The following is an 11,737-nucleotide window of genomic DNA, read 5'->3' on the forward strand; positions in this document are numbered from 1 at the left end:
TATATATATATATATATACTGTATATATATACACACACACACACAAATATATATTTATTGAAAGCATAGCTGTTTACTTTGTGATGGGAGCATGCAGCGGATGCATCTATTTCATAATGCTCATGGAGAGGTTTTCTAAAAGTCTTTGAAAACAGCTGAAAGCAGATCCCATTAAAACATGCAGGTGGAACAGGTTGCTGTTGTTTTATCTTTTATAAGACAGCTCTTATGTAAGATTCAAAGCTACCACAGCAAAAACATTTTATTACACAGTATTCATCTAAATTTCCAGTAAAATATTTTAAACATCCTCAAAACAGGATCAATTTACCAGAGAAGCAAAGTTGCACACAATGTAAAGACTTGAAATTTCTAATATTTTCTGCATCAAATTATTTTATTTTAAGATATTTTTTCTAAGCATAAATTGAACTACATGTAGTTTGCAGTAAAGCCGCCTTCTTTCTATTCAATCTATACATTGTTATTTTAAAGACCAAACCTATAGTAACTGACACTTACTTTCACCATATGAATTTTGTTGGAAATGTTTTATTGTTGTCGCTACTGTGACAGTGCAACGGCAAATGGGAGTGTTTAGGCGTTTGTTATCCGTAATGGGCTGCAAATTACTGCAATTACACATCACACTTTTAATTTATCAGGAACAATTATTTTATTATATACTCACTGTGAGAGTAAACGCTTAAAGCTTCCTAATCTGTAATAGAACAATATGCATATTCAATGCAATTTCATTATGGGTTCAAAAGGTGAAATTTGATATTTACATCCAAAGCTTACTATGCGTCACAGCAAATGATCGACAAGAGCTGATATCACCAGCCTGTATGTGTTCGTTTCATGCAATCGAGCCAGAGACTATATCACGGAAACAGGGGAGGAAGAAATCTGTGCATCTATTTTAATTCAGCTGCAGGGGAAACACCCATTAACCCTCTGTCTTGTCACATCCTCTCTTCTTCTCTTCCATCTGACAGCTCACTTGTCCTTTATCACCTCAAAAATGAATCTGAAGTGTGTGCTGAAGAACACAAAATACACTGACGGCGATAACAAGAGGTTCCCTGATGTATCTGAGCAATAAACATGCTCATTCGAGTGCCTTCGGCGAGATTGCACACGGTTATTAGGTGTATTTGTATATTTAAATAGATCATTGGTGACCTTTTTCATCCATTTGAGGGGAAGCATAGGACAGAATAGATGCATTTAAGTAAAAGAGAGAGACAGAGATTGACACGTGTTTTCTCTGAACTCGTGTTCCCAACATGTGCTCACACCGCTGTGGTTAATGGGTTGTATAGTACTTCTTCTTACCCCTCCAGTGGCCCTGGCGGTCAGGTTCAACATGCCGGCAGCAGCTGCTTTATCTCTGGGTTCTGCGCAGACTGTCACCTGCGAGACCCAAGTCTTTTTCCTGTCCTGACACTTTATGAGATCTGAGTGTGAAAACACCAGCCCTTTTCCAAATGACCCCAAGTCTACCTCTGTCCCTTTCAGCCCTCATCTTACCATCTGTAAATTTCATCACACTTTAACGTGTGTTTTGTTACAGGAGGTGTCGGTAGAAAGAGATATGTGAGGTTCGATTTTCAAAAACAGACCTTAAAGGCAAATGGTGTCATTTCTGTATCACAGGACTGCAAAAACAATGACTGTTTTCTGACAAATTTCCTGAAAGCTCTTCTTTAAGTGCAAAAAAAATACAGCACTTTTAAATAGCATGAATAGCTAATCTAGGCACAAAAATCATGCAGATTTAGCTGTTTCCTTCATATATAATAAATAGCTGCTGCTTTGGGCATGTACGCTATCTTGTAGCTTATCATGCTGTATATCTCGATAGAGAGAACTCTAATGCAAAATGCTCCTGAAGGTTCACAACAGCGAAATCAGCTATATTTTCAAAGAAGCCTGACACTCAGCTCACACATATTGAAGATTTCTTGGCAGAAGAGAATCTGTTGTGCAATTAAGCGTTCGCCAATCAAGATGTTTTTATTTTTATTTAAATTCAGTCATTTTAAAGTTAGAAATAAACTCATATTAAAATCGTGTCTGTTAAGCTTGATGTGACAACATCTAACAGTATCCTAAGGCATATACTCAATACTCAATATGATGTATATGTAATAGTTTGAGGAAGATTTTATGTGATGATGAATCGTTTAAAACTATTGGACTAATGCAAATCCTTGTTAAAAATAAACTTTAGATCAAGCTATATTCAAAAATCAAATATTTAAAGGGTTAATAATAAAAATATTTTTAAAATATATAAAATATACAGTATATGATAAAAATTTAATTTTATTGTAAATAAATTAAAATATACAATAAAAATAAATCTAGATTATATTTAATCATTCAAATATCAAAGGGGCTTTATCATATAAAATAAATAATTTTATTGTATGAATAACATTATTATTATTATAATTTATTTTATAAATAATAAATATATCTGAAATTCTGTTTAAATTAATTTTAATCATAATTACATGACAATAAAAAAATAAGATACAAAAATACTAATAAAATAAATAAATAATAATAAATAAATAAATAATTCAATTTAAATCATAGGAGAAAAAAATACTTTCAGAACTCACTGAGTCAGAGACCTGAAATATTATTCATTGCTCACAAGCTCGGCCCTCCCAGCTACTGTGAGGTTATAAGGATGAAGAAGGATCAAGGTTTGACTGGGTAATTTTTTAAACACACAAGTCTAAATCAAGTTCCTTTCGACTCACTATGAACAGCCATTGCATACAAGTCAGTAAAGGAAACGTGATGCTGATTTATGTCAAAACAGCAATTTATTAAATTTAGCTCAGTGATTACAAAGTGCACCACACACACTGCAAACTCTATTGTTCTCAAAGCATGAAGAAAGTATCAAAGGAGACAAGATGAATACAAAAAATGCCAAGGAGATTGTTTAGGACTCTGGTGAACACCATTCAGATGAAAATCCCTCAGAATCTCAGATAAAAACTGTTTAAAGCAGCTGAAGTTTAACTGTGAACGGTCCACATCTCTCTCTCTCTCTCTCTCTCTCTCTCTCTCTCTCTCACAGGAGCTGGGTGAATGAGGTGTATGACCAAAGTTATAAAGCAGAGATGATCACTCTCTTTCCTACACTCACACGCACACACTGACAGGCTCCTTTCTAAATGTCAACCTCAGAAAGGATGGGGTTAGAGAAAGAGTGAAAATGAGTCGGGCGGTGTGGTATAGAAAAAGAATGAGAAGGAAAGACAGAGTGAGAGAGATCGAATGAAAGGGAAAGTTCATGCTAAGAGTGCCTTAAATCTATGCCGTGACATTTTTTATAGCTTTTCGGGGAATGATTTAGTCGAGCCTAACAGTATGACCTGTGGACTACAGCAATGAATTGAAACTAATTCAATCTCTATGACTGTCCTCCCACTTTTTCCCCTCCTTCCTGGACTGTTGATCTGATATTTAAGGCAAGCTGTTTAACAATACATGCTGAAAAGACACATAGGTTGTGTTTTGGCTGCTTGTCGTCATGTGTTGGTAGTATTCTTAAAGCAATAGATCACCCAAAACTACAACTACAATAAATGGTGACTGGAGCTTTCAAACTTCAAAAAGGATGAAAATATCACACAATTTATACAAACATGAGGCTGACAATTATTGTTAACTGGCGTGAATGAATCACCGAGTCATTAATAATATTAAAACATTCTATTTATAAAGCACCCTTCACACACTCAAAACATTACAATACAACATAAAAAAGTAAACATCTCTAAGAGAGATAATAAAATAAATTGCAACAATATATCAAATCAAATCATCAAAACAATGACATGCCCAGATCAAAATGGATTAAACAAGTTTAAAAATGTAATAATTACTTGAACAATGAACCAGACTGAGATTTGTGAACAATTTAATTTATGTTTGAGGTCTGGATCAACTGACTGATTCAATGAATCAATGATTCAACTCACTATTCATTGATTCATTCAGTGAATAATGAGGTATTTCCAATATGTTATGTTGAATATATACAGTAATTAAATAATATATAAGTTATGTAGATATATAGCGCATGTGTTGTATGAACCATTTTTATGATATTTTCATGAGCCTTTTTGAAGCCTGAACGCTTCAGTTCCAGTTCATTGTAATGAAAGAGAGAATAAAACATATGGGTTCATATGAGGCATAAGGGTTTCAAATGACCTCTATCCCTTTAAATATCTTAGATAGCATAACATCCACATTAACTACGGTAGCTTCACCAGAAACACCATATTGATTTATTAGCTTTACAAGCTACTTTGTACCAGCAATAAACCTACAGTACTAAGGTGGTTTTTCAGCAGCGACTGCCGCCAATCCACCGCATAATTTGGATTTATTAAAGTGTTTTTTCTGTTGGCTCGCCAATAACTCATGATAGATTAGCTCAACATTCAAAAAAGCTTTACCTTCATTAGATTATCTAACAAAGCTTGTGCCTGTCTTAGCAATGCACTTTGACACAACCCAATTCCATGGGCAGAGAAAGAGGAAGAGATCCCTTAGGAGGTCCTGCAACGGAAATGTCAATTTGTTTCTACATCATCTGTTTTCTTTGAGTGCCTGACTCAATTAACAAACTGCCTTTTAACGTAACTGAAATTTGTTGAGGCAAAACATTGACATTTATTCTGTACGTAAGGTTCACGCTCCAAGTAATACTGGCAAAATTCTTCCTTATTTGCTCATATGAATTTTGCACTACATTATCTAAATTTCTAACTAAGCTTAAAACCACCTAAAGGTGTTTTTCTTTTAAAACTGCGACTTCAAATTCTAAAACTTGGTTTGCATCATGCCGTTTCATACATCTTTGAAGGGCTTTAATTAGTTGAATGTTAAATATGCACAAAACTCCTAAGGGCTGTATTTATTAGAAACTACGCTGCGGTACTCCTGCTGGTCATAAAGCTGTTTTGCTGTGCTCACTGAGAGCGAGTGTAGAAAAAGATTTTCTTTGACTCATACGAGTTTCTTTGTACTCGCCTTCAAATATGCTCATCTGAGCTCAAGCAAAACATGATCCATAATAGCTGATTAAGTCAGAATCCTCAGTTCCTGAGAGGCACTAGAGCTTCATAAAATATTGGCATGAACCGTATAGTTGACTGCATTTGGGTCTATATGCCAGTAATTTGTGTTGAACTTCTTACAGTAACTTTCCTGATTCGAGATCAGCTCATTTTCCCATTCTAATGAATAAAGTGGCAGGAGAACGATTCCAGAACAGCGCTGTTGGATTCTAAAGCGTTATGCTTAGGGGTTCAAGTGTCACTGAGGTGATGGATTGGCCTCAAAGTGCATGTTGACTGATGGCGCTGATTTATAATGTGCTCTATGTATTGGTTCACGTCTTGTTAAAATAAAACTGGCTTCTCTTGCCAGCACTTCCCTGATTAAGGATTAACTTTCGCTAAATGCCCCAGGGTCTTCATAACCAAAAACACAACATACTCATCAATAACTGCACCACTATAACAGTTCTAAAATTGTATGAATGAGTGTTAAAGGTTGTAATGTTCGCACTGGTAAACATGAAATTATATTTTAGACTCTAAATAGTGTTTGCGGCTCATTTTTTAACCATGTCCAAATACACTTATGTTTGATAGTGCGTGTTCAGTGTTGGGCGGTAATGTGTTTGGGAAATGTGTGTTCTGGTCATTGTGTGGTAATATATTTAGGAAGTCTCTTGTAGGTTGTAGTCTATCTGCACGTCTACAGACCACCCACGGACCGCCAATGGGCTGTTCACAGACCGTCTAATACAGCCATTTTCCTACTGTGGGAATAAGTGGGTCGTGCAAATTGTGAAAATGGTGGTGTGCTTATGCCATGCCAGAAATAGAAAAAAGTTCAATCAGGACCACTTTCGTCAAGTATATTTATTACAATTATATTGCACTATACAGTTAGTGTTGGCGGTATGGTTATGTTCTGGGCAACACTCCACACGCCTGTCCATGCAGCCATGCTTGGACAGAGCAGGAAGAGCAGCAAGACAAACCCCCCCCCCGGGGTACAGAACAGAACCATTATATGCATACATAATTACAATTCACAATTACATGAGTTGTAAACAATACGTGGTCGAGAATGCTTCCAATGAAGTGACTGTAAAGGAAGAAACAAAAGGATGGAATTACTGGTTCAGTTAGGTGGAGTTGGGGTTGGAGGAGGGAGTTAATTGCAGCAGTGATGTGATGGAAGAGACGCTGAAGAATGGGAATTTAAATAGACCGCTAGTGATAAGTGTCAAGACTGGATTGGTACACGTCAGGACAGCTGACTGTCGGCTGATGCGAGCTTGACTGACGTGGCCTGCCTGAACTAACGCTATGCTGAATTTCTCAAATTCAATTAACAAGTTAGTTGGCGGGAAGAACTCGACATGCACACAAGAGTACTGCACATATGTAGTCTGATTCACAAACAAAATGACTCCTTCAAGGCGGTTCTTTAATTAACAATTGAAAAAGAACCAGTCTGATCAAACCTTCACTGAATGAACTGTTTTGATTCAGATAGAGCGGCTACTAAATCAACATACTGTATGACTCGCTTACTGAACTGCAAGTTCAATGTTTAAGCATCATTACTTCAACAGCCTATTATGCTGCATCTCCTACTTGCTGTGCCACCAAAAAAGCAAAAATATATATTCTCTTTTTTATCTGTATAGCTCTCAGCCATTCCTTCATGCTCATGTTCATCCTCATTTTTACAGCTTACCAACCCAGCTAATGGGGAACATTCTCAGAATGTATCGTTCTGACAAGGTTCAAGGTTATAACCAAACATTGTTCCAGTAACGTTAATTATCATTAAATTATCTTATGCTTTCAAAACGTAAGCACAACAGGGTTATTTTTAAATTTTTAAGATTTTAAAAAATGTTATTGTTTCAGAATGTTCAGAGAATATTCAAAAGTAACATTCTCATAGTGTTTAGAAAATGATCAAATGGAATGTTCCCTTGTTGTTCACATAATCAAGAAAAAAGTTGTCAAAACGTTAAAAAAATTGACATTTTCAACATTCAGTCAATGTTCAGAAACTCTTTCATAACTTAATACAATATGGAACAATAAACAGTGTTGGGGGAAGTTACTTTTAAAAGTAATGCATTACAATATTGCGTTACTCCATAAAAAAGTAACTAATTATGTTACTTAGTTACTTTTATGGAAAGTAATGCGTTACGTTACTTTTGCGTTACTTTTTAAATCTGGACAGGGCTTGCTTGTTTGTTTTTAAAATAAAAAAGTAATATTTTTGGCAAATATAAAAGCCTTTTCACACCAAAATTGAAATGAATAAGCCTCAGGCTGAAGGGAAAGTAAATTTATGTCCGTACAGTAGAATGCAGAAGAAGACATTTCAACACACTTCAGCAATAAGAAAAGACACACAAATATTTGTCTGTAGTAATTTGTGCTTATTAATACGGTTGAACTGGATCATCGAAGGTCAGAAGCAAAGTATGGGATTAAATACATAAAGGATATTTGTGTTGTTTAACATTTAATTATTGCAGGTTTGCGTCATATTCTGAGTTGCACAATTTTTATTCATTTTGAGGAATACTGAATCTGAGTTTTTTTTCTGTGAGTGAGATGAATTAATGCATATTCATATTTATTTTAGAGCTACAGTAACATCTGATTTCTCTCAACATGAGCACAGGAGAGCTGTCAATCAATAAACTGGAGAAAAAAAAAAGTAACTGGCGTTACTTATTTGAAAAAGTAACTCAGATATTTTCTTGTAAATTAAAAAGTAATGCGTTACTTTACTAGTTACTTGAAAAAAGTAATCTGATTACTCGCGTTACTTGTAATGCGTTACCCCCAACACTGACAATAAATAATACAAATATAAAGGTTTATTGAAAGATGTGGGTGTTTTCCTATTTCTATCTCTCTAGGTGGGTCCTAGCATGCAAAAGCTTGGGAACCCCTAGTCTAATATGTATATTATGATTTGACCCCTAAACATCATGTAAAAATTTAAACAATAGTTGGTCATTTAACATGACCACCAGACAGTCTCTTCCTGTCTAAGTGGGCCATACTTCTTGGCCGTAATAAGCTCAAATGTGCCAGACTTTATGCAGAAGTCAGGGACAGTGGTGGTTTTTTTAGAGTGCTGTTTGAAACATCCACATGAGAAGCAGTGTTTAATCACACACTCTAAGCTCTCCTTCACTGCTGTTGCCATGGAGGGATGACAGGCTGATGTGCTGCTGAGTGCAAATTCTGTGCATGAGCACAGCATTTTTCATCCTCATATACTGAAAACAGAATGAAGCCACTTGGAGAACATCTAAAGCCTGAGCAGAAGACTTTGAACTGCCAGATGATCACCTCAACTTCCTGATATGAGCGAAAATATATACTGCAAGTGCTTCAGATAAAAAAAGAGACTCTTTTCCTTTAGGATCACTGGAGAACTAGATTATTACTGATTTTAATCTCTCTGAACCAGAGAGTTTGAGCGAAATACAACATCCTCTTTTTCTATCAACATTCTTTGGTTGTAACCAAATGGGAATCAGTGTACCGAAGCTGTCTGGTTACAAGTACAAGGATAAAACTGATTCATCTAACTCCATACAAACATTAATGAGTCTCCATATCATTAATCTGACTCTATAGTGACTCAACTGATTATTTATGATTGATAAGGGAAAAAGTTTTCTCTTAAGTTACCTTTATTTCAGGAAATCATAAGATTTACTGTAGGCATAATAATAATGTTCTGTCCTGATAAACCCAATCACTGTGCAAAGTAGTGAGTCAGAGGCTCTTATAAAAATAGCCTACTCAAAATACTTGAATTATAAGATGAATCAGAAGTTTTTAAGTCACCTTAACAAAAGAATATCACTCTTAAGGTATAAACAAATAACAAAGATTTCAGCTCAGCGCCAGTGCTCTAAAAAAGACCAAAACAATTCTGGTTAGAGATGAGTTTTAAAATATCATAAAAATGCGATATGCACTAGCATGATAAAGAACTGTACTACTGAGTTTGATATCAACCTACAGGAAAGGAAAGGCTGACTGTAAACATCTGCTCGAAAGTAGCGCATTGGTGTGCAAGAGAAGTTGCATATCAGTTTCTGCTCAAAATTGTTTATATACTGACTATGGATGTTTCTTCTGATGTTTGAATGCACGTCTCAAATATGTGACTTACAAACTACCTTTTGTTTAAGTACCACTGAAATATAGGAAATGCCTCATCATATATACAGCAAACAACACCTCATATCATACAAAAACTGCAGTTTAAACTTCTGATAGAAATACCAAATGTAACTTCATTTCCATTATACAAAACAAAATTAAACCCCTTTTACCCCTTGTCACCTTTATGTTGTATTGTCCAAATAGTCATTGTACTTGCCTTGTTATTAGCCTTAAAAACTACCCTTAAAAGGACTGTTCATACCATGAGATCAATTATAAAACAAGCCCTGCAGCAGCTTTTTTTTATATGTGCACTAAGATTTCTTTCCCAGTTTTACTTTTTCAAATCCCATTATTTGAATGTGAAACACATTGTAGTTCCTTCAGTCTCTGATTTACTGATTATAAGAGAATAATCCCATGTTCTCACTCTTAAGAAAGTATACTTTTATTGCACCAACAAAGCATGATGATAAAGCATATGGTGCTACTTGTCCTAGTTAATTCCTAAACTATAAAAAGAAAATACAGCTCATAATTTTACTGGTAAAAATGGCATGGCAATAACCTGGTAATCGGTTAAAAGTAGGGATGCATCGATCCGATACTCAGTATCGGTATCGGCTCCGATACTGCCATTTTCTGCCGGATCGTGTGTCGGTCAGACGAGACCGATCCAAATCCGATATTGTGCGTACACTACTCTGTGTTATTGTAAAGGTCCACGAAAGGCACAAAAAAGCACCATAAAGTTTTCGTGCACTATATTTGAAGTGTTCTGAAGCTGTTCCATAGTTTAATGTGAAGTATAGATGAATATTTAAGTCAAGTTCACGTAAACTCTTCTCCCCGCTGCGTCTGTCTGTCATCCTCCATTCAGCATTCAAACAGCGTATCGCGTTCGGTTACTACAGTCAAAACTATGAAACTCTCTTCAAGTCGCTGTGACTCCGTGTTGCTTCAAGCGCATCATTCTGCGCACGGGATGTGCATAAGTGCTTTGTGCCACTCTGTATTGGAGCCATTTTCTTTCATGTTATACTTTTGCGCAATAAAAGATTATTAATAGTCTTTTCTGTTCTGTTCTGTTCTGTTCTATCATATGTTGCTGCCTTCATTACTGTGCTATGCATTTTGCATATCATTGCTCTTTTGTTGATTTTGATTGCTTCCATTGTCCTCATTTGTAAGTCGCTTTGGATAAAATGTAAAATAAATGTCTTTTAATTTTATAGTATTATTTAGGCTACTTGTTTTTCAAGAATGTATTTTACAACAATAAAAAGAGCAATGTGTAACATTTTACCAGATTTAGTCCTACACTTATTAAATTTATTTGTTGCCCACTAAATAAGGTTGTTTCACTAAATGTTTAGTTTAATGTTTTTATAAAATTATTGTGCACCCATGATTTTTTAGAATAAACTTTGCTGCTGAATTGTCCACTAACCTAGTTTATAATAGTATTTTTTATCAGATTATGATTATATATTTTTCAGTTGTTATTTTTCATTAAAATGAAGTTGTCTATATTTAGCAGATTGTGTTTAACACACACAAGAGTGAGGATCAGGTGAACACACAGAAGTATAGAAATTCTACATTGATTTAAAAAAAACTGTACTGGTTTCAGATCGGAATCGGCTGATACTCCGAATGTTTGGCATCAGATCGGATCGGATCTGTTCTGAAAAAATGGTATCGTTGCATCCCTTGTTAAAAGTAAGTTCCCTTACTTTATATGGTGAAAAACTGCAATAAATTATATTTTACATTTTTTTTTATATAACGGTCAAATACTGTTAAATTTAAGTTTTTGGAAGTGAAAAAGAACAAGTCAAATTAATTTACTCTGAAAAAAATTTAAACTGACATTCCAAGTATTCCCTGTGTGACACTTTATATTTGATGGTAATAGTTTTTTTTACTGTAAAAAGAAATAAATATTAATAATCCATAAAATCTAAAATGTTTTTTACAGAGTATCTTCTTTAAAAAAAAAAAAATGCTAACAGTATGGAAAAGTCAATGAGACCAGAATAACAACAAAAATATCTTAAAGGGAACTTGTAAATAAATACTTTACAAGAAAGAAAGAAAGAAATGTCATTATGTATTCACCCTCATGCCATTTCAGACCTGTAAGACTGATTTCTTCTGCAGAAAATTGAACCCTATTAACTTTAATTGTATGAAGAAAAAAAACACAGAGATATTGTTTTTTCAAAATATCCTCTTTTGTGCTCCACAGGAAAAAAGAAATGCATGGTGGTCTGTTTGGAATGACGTGAGAGTGAGTAAACGAAGACAGAATGTTAATTTTTGGTGAACTATCCCTTTAAATTGCAACAATAGCACATCATCATCTCAGTCCACAGCCCACGAGTCTGTATCAGTAACACTTCATTATCTTTGTTTATCCTGAGGAACATATCAATGTGTCTATAAAAAAAAAC

The sequence above is a fragment of the Sinocyclocheilus grahami genome, unplaced genomic scaffold (assembly GCF_001515645.1).
Source record: "Sinocyclocheilus grahami isolate Dianchi unplaced genomic scaffold, SAMN03320097.WGS_v1.1 scaffold539.1, whole genome shotgun sequence".
Classification (NCBI taxonomy): Eukaryota; Metazoa; Chordata; class Actinopteri; order Cypriniformes; family Cyprinidae; genus Sinocyclocheilus; species Sinocyclocheilus grahami.